The 11,013-nt window shown below is 43.2% G+C and overlaps 2 non-coding genes across 2 annotated transcripts; both read right to left on the bottom strand.

Moving 5' to 3' along the window:
- Window positions 1-8,550: 8,550 nt before the first annotated feature.
- Window positions 8,551-8,632, bottom strand: trnas-cga (transfer RNA serine (anticodon CGA)). The gene has a single exon. It is a non-coding gene; the product is annotated as a tRNA-Ser (tRNA).
- A 1,471-nt stretch (window positions 8,633-10,103) lies between these two features.
- On the bottom strand, window positions 10,104-10,185 carry trnas-cga (transfer RNA serine (anticodon CGA)). Its single transcript has one exon. It is a non-coding gene; the product is annotated as a tRNA-Ser (tRNA).
- Window positions 10,186-11,013: the final 828 nt, after the last annotated feature.

The following is an 11,013-nucleotide window of genomic DNA, read 5'->3' as shown; positions in this document are numbered from 1 at the left end:
GTCTTATTTTTCTGAATTTTTCTGTAATTCACGTAATACTGAGTAAGATGCTTAACCCCAACTCCTCCAGGGACTCTGACTGAACCAGTGCTGACTCCAAAACTCACTCTCACCTTTATATATGTCTGTGTTTCTGTGGATGACAAAGTTCACTGTTTCATTCACGCCCCTGGCTGTGTCTGTGGTTTGCATATCCTCAGTATGTTTGCAGTTTGTGAGTTTCCCAGCTTGCTCCTGATGTCCAAAAACATGTATGAGTGTGAAACTGGCACATATAAATCTTTAAAGCATGAATCTTTGATTCCTGTACCAAAACTGTTGTCCACTTGCATTGAACCTGACTGTCAGAAATTTTATCCATGCAATACAGCAGACCTCCCCAGGTCTCCATGGCAACATCCATGGATCACTCTCTATCTGTGATTCTTTTTGTTTTGTCCAGTGCACTCTGACATATCACATTACTTGGCTGAGCCTTGGCACCTGTCATCCCCTCACCCACACGTACAAGTGACATATTTCCTAGTGCTAATTGTGTCCTCTAAGCTCCATCCCAGCAAGAGAATTTCGGGACAAAGTCTTTGTACTTCTGAAGTTTCTTAAGGACATCTGCTCTGACCAACGTAGTTATCATTCTGGATTATGGAACATTTTTTGTTTTTTAACAAATAAGGCTACACTAAATTGATAGCATGTGGTACATAATGAATTTGACCAATGAATTTGCCCAAAGTGACATACAAGTGCAAAGCATAGTCAGCCAGTCCTTTGAGCAATTGGGTTTAAGGACTCAAGTGGTGACATCACTCTGCTGAACATAGGACTTAAACTAGCAACTGGTTCAGCATCCTAATCATACAATAAACAAGCTAAGGAGGTAGATACAGGAAACAGTGATCAGTCATACGACTGATCACTGTTTCCTGTATCTACCTCTACATTTATTTAGTTAGCAGATGCTTTTATTCAAAGCGATGTACTCAAATGACTTTAGCACAATATTCAGGTATTTTTGGTGCCAACTGAACTTTGTGATGGATCTTCTGAGAGTGGTTAATGAGGAGAACAAGGAGTGGCCAATTGCAGGTAATGGTATAAATGTGCTGGTTTTGTCTCTGCATTCATCTGAAAAGAGCTGAGCAGTATCCTTACCTACAAGTAGGTAACATCCTTGTTTCACACATTTTGACGACTTTTTAATTGTGCCTTTATGCTACTATATGCAGATTTAGACACTAACGTGTGTCACATTTTCTTATATTTGGGAGTGAATTAGGGTTTCCACCTGTCCCTTATAATATGGGATCATCCTGTATTATAAGTTATGGGTGGCAACCGTAGTGAGAATACATATGATGTTTTAGTTTAAATGCCTGCTGTTACTTTGTGCCACAGGGAACTCTAGAGTAACGGCATGCGCAAACTTCTTTCCCACCATTGTGAGAGAAGAAAGGTAGCCAGAGGGAGGAGAAAGGGAAGTTAAGAACTGAGTATTGCATTTTGAGTAGAGCTGTCACAGTTACTAGATTTTTTTTAAATCATCGATAACAATTAAAATCTGCCTTCTCGATTACAATATGGTGGAAGTAAGATGGGACATAACGGGTGAGGGTCCGGATAGAGTTAAAGCATCAGTTACATGGAAGCACCTCCCATGATTGTCAGGATTGCAAAGAAAAAAAACATCACCACACCACGACTGCAATGCAACTACAGCTTAAAAGATGACTGTGACTGATGACTTAAAAGATTGTCATTAGAGCTGGGCCGATATGGCCAAAATGTTATCACGATAAAAAATATTCATATCGGTCGATATCGCTAATTATTGCACTAAATCTCAAGTCATTATTTCTCTCCAGTTTAAAGACTGATTTCTACTCTTGAGTTAAAATTGAAGAAACCACATGGTTTCTTTATTGTCAGAACGTAACAAACATGCCAAACATGGCCAAAATGACGCTCCCGGAACAATTTGCTATATTTTCTGATCCCACTAGATGGAGCTCTCTGTTGAAAAACGGACTGAATGCATGCTGAAAACAAGCCAAAAGTGCCATGTGAGTCAAACAATGTTTCGCATTTCACAAGTCCAAGATAGAAGATGAGCAGCTTATTTTAGTTATCGCTGCAGCTGGCATTCTTCCTATCTGTTCTTAAATCTCTCTGGATTATTACGGTCGGGATTTTTTTGTGAATTGAATTTTACTGTGGAATTTTCTTTTGCTGCTCCTGACAAGTAGTCACAGAGAAAGTAACCCCATTTTGTGATGCAAATCATGTTGCCAGAAGCATGTTGTGTCATAAAATATCTCAAACTTTCATTGAGCACATGGCATACCCACAATTATATCGCGATGATTATCATTATCGTCTTACACTAGGGTGACCACCTAATCCATGTCAGGAGGGACACTATGAGCTACAACAGGATTTGTAAACTACCATTTCATACATTTCAATTAAAAGGACCAGGATTTCACTTAAGCACTGGGTTCTTGCCGTATGCTGATTGGTCAGTCTCCTATAATCATGCATATGTGTCAGTAATGTTAATGCGAAACAGCTGGATGAGTCTTTCAATCTAGGAACTAACCAAACATTTTAGCAGAGCACAGAACCCTTTCAGCTTTAAAGTAGTTCGTAAAAGCTGAAGTAGCTCATAGTGTCCCCCCTGATATGGAATAGGTGGTCACTCTATCTTACACTGCACAACAAAGGTTTCACTTCTTAAACACTGTTGGGTGTTCGTTATAGATTTTTGGCTGCTGATCATGAAAATCAGGTAACGTTTCATCAAAATCTTCAGATTTGTCATGTATTTTCCTTATATTTGTGTCCAAAGTTTTCTGTAAGAGACCTATCAACAGTGTGGGCATGTCTAGACATGGAATCAGGCCAGGTTGGAAACTCTTCTGTGGAAGTTTGGAGCCTGGGCATGCCTGGCCAGGTCAGAGCCAGCTTGACATTGCCTCAGCAGGCTATAAAAGCGGCTTGCATACACAGATGTTGCTCATTCGGTTAATATAGATCTGATGGTGGTCTGATGGTATTTATTGTTTCAGAATATAGCATTGCCTCAGTAGCAATGTAACAAGTAAGCTAGATGCTATAGACATTTGCAGGACAATTGGTGTTGGTCAATGTCGTAACAGCGGCAATACATTTTGCTAAATTTGCTGTGAATATGCGCTTACGCCTCATAGACGCTCAATGACTGCTCTTGTGAAGAAAGCATATCATCTGTACTTCAGCGAAAGAATCGGTGATCGAGACAAGGACTGTTTGCTGTCCCGATGATATGGCAAGAATAGAAAGACCATGTGACGGATTGTTACTTCTGTTTGACTAATGTGTCTGGTTTCTCTACCAAAAACAAGAAGTCAGTTGAATACCCTAATCTGCCTTCAGCAATGGGACCCATGCCACATGACAACAGTCTTCCAATTCCGAAACCACCAGAGGAATGTACCTTAGACGAACCAGATGAAGAAACTGTAATGCAGGGAACTGGCAGTGACAGTGATCCGGATTTTGAACCGTGCTCATCAGGTGATCCACATCTCATAACACAGTGAGAATCAAATGATCTGGTCAGAGATTTGGGTCTGTCAAAAGCAAAAGCTGAATTGCTGGGTTTGAGACTGCAGGAATGTCACCAGGTACGAATATTTCTGCTGAATACTGTTTAACACTGCAACGTAATGCACCTGACATTGAATACAAACAAAAATCAAGAGCAAAACACTTCTAATTATGTTGAATTTAATAGCATATGAGAAACATAAACACAATTAAATACGTTATTGCCGGTAAACAGTTGACTGTCTATTTGTCAGAGTTCCTACGTGATACAGCAAAACTAAAACTATACAGGGACCAAACAGCCCTTAACCCCATACTCCCAGAGCACCCCCCACAGGACTCCTCGAGGGACACGGTCGAATGCTTTCTCCAAGTCCACAAAACACGTGTAGACTGGTTGGGCAAACTCTCATGAACCCACCAGAACCCTGTGGAGAGTATAGAGCTGGTCCACTGTTCCACAGCCAGGGCAAAAACCACACTGCTCCTACTGAATCTGAGGTTCGACAATCCAGCAGACCCTCCTCTCCAGAACCCCCGAATAGACCTTACCAGGGAGGCTGAGGAGTGTGATCCCCCTATAGTTGGAGCACACCCTCTGGTCCCCCTTCTTAAAGAGGGGGACCACCACCCCAGTCTGCCAGTCCAGAGGCACTGCCTCCGATGTCCAATGCGATGCTGCAGATGCGTGTCAACCAGGACAGCCCCACAACATCCAGAGCCTTAAGGTACTCCGGGCGGATCTCATCCACCCCCGGGGCCCTGCCACCGAGGAGCTTTTTAAGCACCTCAGCGACCTCCGCCCCAGAGATAGGGGAGTCCACACCCATGTCCCCATACTCCGCTTCCACATTGGAGGGCGTGTCGGTGGGATTGAGGAGGTCTTCGAAGTACTCCATCCACCGACCCAAAACGTCCCGAGTTGAGGTCAACAGCACGCCATCCCCACCATAAACAGTGTTGATGTTGCACCGCTTTCCCACCCGGAGTCGCCGGATGGTGGACAAGAATCGCCTCGAAGCCGTCCAGAAGTCGTTTTCCATGGCCTTGCCAAACTCCTCCCATACCCGAGTTTTTGCCTCAGTGACCGCCGAAGCCGCACTCCACTTGGCCTGCCGGTAACTGTCAGCTGCCTCTGGAGTCCCACAGGCTAAAAAAGCGCGATAGGACTCCTTCTTCAGCTTGATGGCATCCCTCACCACTGGTGTCCACCAGCGGGTTCAGGGATTGCTGCCACGACAGGCACCGACCACCTTACGGCCACAGCTCCAGTCAGCCGCCTCCACAATGGAGGCGCGGAACATGGCCCATTCGGACTCAATGTCGCCCGCCTCCCCCAAGACATGGGAGTAGTTCTGCCGGAAGTAGAAGTTGAAACTCCCCCTGACAGGGGATTCTGCCAGACGTTCCCAGCAGACCCTCACTATACGCTTGGGCCTGCCAGGCCTGGCCGGCTTCCTCCCCCACCAGCGGAGCCAACCCACCACCAGGTAGTGATCAGTTGACAGCTCCACCCCTCTCTTCACCCGAGTGTCCAAGACATGTGGCCGGAAATCCGATGACACGATTACAAAGTCGATCATCGAACTGCGGCCTAGGGTGTCCTGGTGCCAAGTGCACATATGAACACCCTTATGCCTGAACATGGTGTTCATTATGGACAATCCGTGATGAGCACAGAAGTCCAACAACAAAACACCACTCGGGTTCAGATCGGGGGGGCCATTCCTCCCAATTACGCCACTCCAGGTCTCACTGTCATTGCCCACGTGAGCATTGAAGTCCCCCAGCAGAACAAGAGAGTACTCTCCAACACCCCTGCCAGGGACTCTAAAAAGGGTGGGTATTCTGAACTGCCGCCTGGCGCATAAGCGCAAACAACAGTCATGACCCGTCTCCCCCACCCGAAGGCGAAGGGAGGCTACCGCGGTAAACCCCAATGTACAGGCGCCCAGCAAGGGGCAAAAAGTATGCCCACCCCCTCTCGGCGCCTCTCCCCGTGAGCAACTCCAGAGTGGAAGAGGGTCCAATCATTGTGTAATATCATTGTGTGTCATGACCATGATTAGAAATATTAGAAAGTCTTACAAATATCCTGGGAAATAAATAAGATTATACCTAAAATGGTGCAAGTTAATCCAGCAGAAAATTGTGCTGAAATGCAAAGAAAGGTGTCTTGAACTGAAAGGCGTACGATTGTGACATGAATATACTTCAACATCCAGTCAAATGTCGCAAGACTGACACTTGCCCCGTGAAGAGTGACATCGTCTTGCACCACTGAATTTTTCATATTGCCGGTACAAGTGCCATTGTTTGCAAGCATCGTGTCCACAATAACCACCCCCTGTTCGGTCCTGGATATATTTAGCAAACGAGGAGATGAAGCACGACAGGCTGTCGCTGGTTTTGTAATACTGTAAAGAAATGTCAATGTTAGTCACGGGTGACAAAAGTAGGGCAGCTTTTCTAGAACATTCTAGCCGGCCCTCCCTCTCAGACAAGGCCAGCTCCCCCATCTTCAGCCCAGAACCATTGTTACACATATTGGTCTGATTTCATCATCCTCCAGGGTCATACTGTATTTGTCTCCTTTTTTCTCTATTACCCTGTTTCTCCCATTTCTCTGTGGACTGTAATACAAAATGCTAACATTTTTTGCCCCGGTTTCTCCTGAAGTCCACAATCATTTCCTTCTTATTGTCAATGCTGAGCAGCAGACTGTAGGCCTTGCACCACTTCACCAGAAGGGGATTTCACCGGATGATCAATCGCCACATTTCCCTAGTGTCTGGGCAACTTCCCTCTCCCTCACTTATATGGTATATACATATTTTTGAATGTTAGAATTGATTCTTAAAATGAACTCATTCAGATCAAAATGATCGGTATATCAGTACCTGCACACTCCTAGCCGGAAGCTAGTGCTTAAACCCAGTGTCCCTGGGCAAAATCCAAGGGCCTACTTGCACTAGAAGAAGGTGGAGCTCTGCCTGTTTTCACTAACTTATGCATTGTGTTTGATTTACTGCAGTATAAAGTACATAATAATACGACTATCCACACATACAAAAAAACACCCTCGCCATTAGAAATGACCAAAGGGTCCTTTTCTCCAGGCATTTTTTGTGCAAACTCCCTCACGATTTCTGACATATCCATTTGGTGAGCATGTTACCCTATAAAAATGCTTTTGGAGCAATAGATGGAAAGTCACATTTTGTATTTTTTAGAATGCTTTCTAGTACTGTTGAAAATGTTGAAAATTTCTAATTAAAATGAGCAAAAATATAAATTTTTGCTAATTTTTATTAGAATTTTTCAACATTTACATGGGGCCCCGCAATTTTATTTTGCTTAGAATTGGGACCACGATTCTCTGTAATAATTTTTTTTTTCAAATTTAAATGTTTATTGCAGTCATTGAACTGCAAAAGGAAACACAAAAATTGAAAGTAAGAAAAAGCCTGATCTAAATCTAGCTTACTAGCGATGGAAATACCAATGTGAGTGACATGCCTTTGTAAATAAGCTTTGAGTCAACGCGGGAAACTTTTTCACAAGGGTTGTTTCTCAGGTGATGACTTCCCCTGTCCACTCTGGATCGCGTTGTTGTTGTTGTTTTTCACAATTTTTGGAATCCTGAAGAATCATTTACCTTTGCTGTTGTTGCTGCTAAAAACAGTACACCCGACCATGACAAGCGTGAAAAAGAGCATATACAACACACGAAAAAAACACACACACCAACTGGACCTGACGAGAATGCACCAACATCGCGGATGATGGGCTTTGATTCCTATGCGCATTTTTGCGCATGCCTCTGTCTGGCTTGCCGTAGAAATTCTGCTTACAGCTCAAACAAGCGTGATAGTGCGCACAAGCCAATCAGAATTAAGGGGGGCGTCGAAAGCCCACCCACCATGAAAACCAAATATCAAATGGTAAATTTGTTTTTGCCAGTAAGAACGGGAAACGGGAAATCAGGCTGAATTTCTGATTTTTGTGTTTTTACCTAAACCGAATAAAACGAAAAAACTACCATTTTCTGGTTTTTAACATACCAAAAAAACAAACGGTTAAAACGTACACGGACCCGGTCCAGACGTCATTTCCGGGTCACGGCGTTTGTGTCAAATGAAAAAAACCAAAATCGGATTTGAGCGCTCGTTATCCGTTTTTTCCATTTTTGATTTGAGCACAAAATGGGAAATCGGAAAACGAGCCGCTATCCGTTTTGTCGTTTTGGTTTTGGAAACAAAAACTGAAAATACGAGTGGTTTTCCGTTTTTTCCATTTTTGATTTGAGCACAAAATGGGAAATCGGAAAACGAGCCGTTATCCGTTTTGTCGTTTTGGTTTTGGAAACAAATATGAAACCAAAACAAAAAAAAAAACGGAAAACCACTCGTATTTTCAGTTGATGTGCACAACATTCGGTATTGGTATACAAAGAGAATGCATAATTATGGGATGCTTGAGACAATCTGGGGAAAAGTAGGAGCGCTTTTTTTGATCCAGCTGATGTAATACAATGCAGAAGAACCTATGTAATTCAGAAATGAGATTACATAGAGGTATGAATTGAGATTGCAGCTTTTTTTACGATTAATTGTGGAGCCTTAGGCCCAACCCAGGCTCACCCCCTTCCCCCGCAGGCCCCTCCGCTATGGCACTGCTTAGGGACACGTTAGGCATGCAGCCCAAATTAACATGTCAATATACCCCCTTTCATACTGAGCTATGATTTATAGTGCACAAAACCCAGAAGTAAAACTTAGAGCACCTTCCTAAGCCAGTAAACCCACTTGTAATACACCCTCTGAGGCTTATTTGTTGAGCAGAAGCAGGGTTGGCCAGTCTCTGAAGTAATAGGGATTAAGGGTTTGCTGATGGCCTCAATAGAGAAACCATTCTGCCAACCATGGAATTTGAACCATACACTGCCCCCAAAACAGCCATGCACGCTGTGAGCAGGGTTTGAACCTGCGTGGGGAATCCCCATTGGATTTCGAGTCCAATGCCTTAACCACTCGGCCATCACAGCTGCTACTCATGCTGCCTTTGTTCTTGGATGAAGTCAATCAATAAATTCAGGTATTTCATTCAAATCCATTTCCACAGGCATATAAAATCAAGCACCTGGCCATGAAATCAGGTTTACAAACCCTTGTGAAAGAATGGGTCATTCTGAAGAGCTCAGGGAATTCAAGCAGGGTCCTCTGTAATAAATCAGTGCATGAAATGTTTTGCCTACTAGATATTCCATGGTCAGCTGTAAGTGGTATTATTACAAAGTGGAAGCGTTTTAGCGCACCAGAGACTCAGTCACAAAGCAGCAAACTACGTAAAGTAACGGGGCATGGTCACCGAGTGCTGAGGTGCGTAGTGCATAAAGGTTGCCAACTATGGTTTTCGGAAGCGTACTCCAGGTTAGCAGGGGAATCGTAAACAACATTATGAAGTCTTTGATACTGACATTGACAAGAGGCATCTATACTACCTGTAGCCTGCTTTTGGTTAGCTAAGCAAATCAATATTGAAGTCAAAAAAACTCAAAGCAGAATTCCAAATTCATTAAAAACAATACGTTTATGAGCTAGTAGTAAACCCACTTTGTCATATACCCTGAGGGGACTTATTTACTTGTTTGTTTGGCAGAAGCAGGGCTGGCCAGTTCCTGAAGTAATGGGGATTAAGGGTTTGCTGAAGGCCTCAATGGAGACATCATTCTGCCAAACATGGAATTTGAACCAATGACCTTCAATTTCAAGAGTCCTAACATGCAGGACCATACACTGCCCCCAAAACATCTTCGACTTCTGATCAAGTTTGCATGTGCTATGCTTTGCACAACTCCCTGCAATAGATTTTTTTTAGATCAGCATCTCCACAAAGATGTGACTAATGCGCTATTCTACAAAATGAATAGGCGATAGCAATTTTTCAGCTCTGTTATAATCTTTCGGACCATTGTCATAAATGCAGTTCATCGTTCACCGAAACGTCGTTACGTGGTGTATGACTAGAGATGTTGGTTCAGTGTGACGCATCACAGTGCCTCATTGCAATACAGCCAATGAGAGCAGAGCTCATCAACATATCTATGAGACCACCAAAAAAGGAACGACTGCTCATTTCATACTAGGGTCAAATAATAGAAAAATATTAAAAGACTCATTATTTAGTATGATCCAAATATTCCGAGTTTTAAGCCAAAAGCCAGCACTTAAACCCGCTCAGAATAGGTTAGGCATGCAGGGTAAATTTCCATGCTAATATGCCTCATTCCAAACTGAGCTAGCAGTAAACCCACTTTGTCACATACTCTGAGGGGACTTATTTACTTGTTTGTTTGGCAGAAGCAGGGCTGGCCAGTCCCTGAAGTAATGGGTTTGCTGATGGCCTCAATGGAGAAACCATTCTGCCAACCATGGAATTTGAACCAATGGCCTTCAATGTCAAGCCACAGAGTCCTAACATGCAGGACCACACACTGCCCCCAAAATATCCACGCACGCTGTGAGCAGGGTTTGAACCTGCGTGGGGAATCCCCATTGGATTTCGAGTCCAACGCCTTAACCACTCGGCCATCACAGCTAGCCCTCGCTCTGCCTTTGTTTTTGGATGAAGTTCCAATGTGATTTGTCTAGTAAATAACATATTCACAGATTTAGGAATTACTTCTTTCTGCTTTTATAGCCTGGTTAGAAAACTGCAAATGTAGTGCAGATGCAAACAGACACCTTCTGTGTCCACCTCTCCATCAGATGGCTTGGCATTGACTCAGAGCATTAAGGAAGGATGTTTGCTTCTCACATCGAGTCACAGGATTCCCAACTGTCTTTACTGTAGCGGTGACTGCAGTCAAGAATAGAGACTTAATAATGTTCTAAAACTGCACAGATTGAAGTAACAGTAAATAAATGGAGTCAACGTGATTAATGTCTCTGTCACTAGTGTTATTACTTCTTGAATTTAAACCGTATTTTAAATAATATCTTGAGGCTTATAGCTTTCTTTCTTTCCAATACTGAAGAGTGACTGTAGATTGTAAAGTGACTTGAAAATGTGGCTAATGATAGTCATACAAATGTGTAATAATAATGAATTGTAAATCTTTTTCCTGTTTTTTTGTTGATTTTTCTTATTTTTTACAAATTTACCTGGATGAATGCTAGGTTGAGTTCTCAGAGTCACCTATTCTCTCCGGTGCTAATTGCCATTTAACATGCAATTGATTATCCCTCCGACTGGCAGATTTTACCGTCGAGGAACCCCCACGCCCTCCAATGGATGCATTTTCAGACACAGTGGACCTTGGCTTTGGGTTGCTAATGCAATTTTGTCCTCAGAGAAAATGAGTTGGAGACCCCTGGTGTAGTATTTATGTGCAGTACCATAATGGGGCCCAAAGTAAAAAGTATT

The sequence above is a fragment of the Paramormyrops kingsleyae genome, chromosome 14 (genome assembly GCF_048594095.1).
Source record: "Paramormyrops kingsleyae isolate MSU_618 chromosome 14, PKINGS_0.4, whole genome shotgun sequence".
Classification (NCBI taxonomy): domain Eukaryota; kingdom Metazoa; phylum Chordata; class Actinopteri; order Osteoglossiformes; family Mormyridae; genus Paramormyrops; species Paramormyrops kingsleyae.
Note: the sequence above shows the minus strand (reverse complement) of the source record. Positions and strands in the feature narration are given on the sequence as shown.